The following is a 1197-nucleotide window of genomic DNA, read 5'->3' as shown; positions in this document are numbered from 1 at the left end:
AATGTAATTTCAGAATTTCAAAAAAAAAATATATATATATATCTGCATGGCCAAAATATTGAAAGTATAGTTCACCATGGCAGACAGTCCGAAAAAAAAAGTAAACGGAAATTTTAAAAATTGGAGCATGATACAATCTTCCGTAGAGTTGATCAAAGTGAAGAATATTTTTTAGGTAGTTCAGGGATAAATTTAACTAATGGGATGGTCGGGCGCATTTTTGACTTCTTGGAGGGTGCTCCCCCACAAAAGGGGGGATGCCCATTTTAAATTATATATGAGAAAAATCACAATTTTATACTCTATAACATGCAAAAGAAATCAACTATATATCTACAACTGTTTTTTTTAATGATCAAATGAGTGGAGCAAGGTAGGCTTTTCTCAGGACAGTCCCCTTAATGCTAGTTATATGTCAGCATATTTCACAAGCATTTAAAGCATTCCTATGGAAGCAAAAGTTAACCCCTTAGATAGGCAAATCTCATTTGTCTATCCCGCTAAATGCAAATAATTCCTTACTTTTCATGTTTTGCTTAATATATTAAATAGATATTGCACAGGGGAACATTAAAGTGGGAAAAAATTATTGAAGTTATTCCTCACACATGAGGGAAAAAGGATATAAATTGCCACAAAACTTGCATATACAAATATAATGCAATAGAATACATATGATAGAAAACAATAAAACATGTATTCATATGTACAAATATTAAACAGAAAATAAGATAATAGGAAGTATGACATATAATAATAACAGTATGTTTTGTTGGAAATGGGGGAGAGGACAAGATCTGAATGATATATGCCATATTGTACCAGATTTACTACTTCGCAATCTATTCACAACAATATGTGAATGGCTCAGGGAGAGGAAAATGGGGATGCTAGGGTGGATGTGATTGAAGGAAAGGTTTACTATTGGACACCATTTAAGTTCCATCACAGTTTTCATGATGCAAGAAATATTTGCCAGCTTTTGAAAGCTTGTTTTGGTGACAGGGGGTAGGACTCTACATACTATGCAAAATGCTAAAAAGTCTACTTTCTGCAATTCTATGGGTGAAGACCTCTCTTTCCTTAATGTTGCCATTCCAGTTATGAAATAAAACTGGTATCATTGTGAAAAGAAGAAAAGGAATGAAGGAATTACTAGAATCAAATCCACCAACCTCTCTTTTCTATATACAGATA

General features: G+C 33.0%; 1 protein-coding gene across 1 annotated transcript in view; it reads right to left on the bottom strand.

Moving 5' to 3' along the window:
• Positions 1–1197, bottom strand: part of LOC119585172 (general transcription factor IIH subunit 2-like) — a gene marked incomplete in the record, with an annotated part of 10181 nt that overhangs the window by 5914 nt on the left and 3070 nt on the right.

The sequence above is a fragment of the Penaeus monodon genome, chromosome 19 (genome assembly GCF_015228065.2).
Source record: "Penaeus monodon isolate SGIC_2016 chromosome 19, NSTDA_Pmon_1, whole genome shotgun sequence".
Lineage (NCBI taxonomy): Eukaryota > Metazoa > Arthropoda > Malacostraca > Decapoda > Penaeidae > Penaeus > Penaeus monodon.
This window is presented reverse-complemented; position numbering and strand designations above follow the sequence as displayed.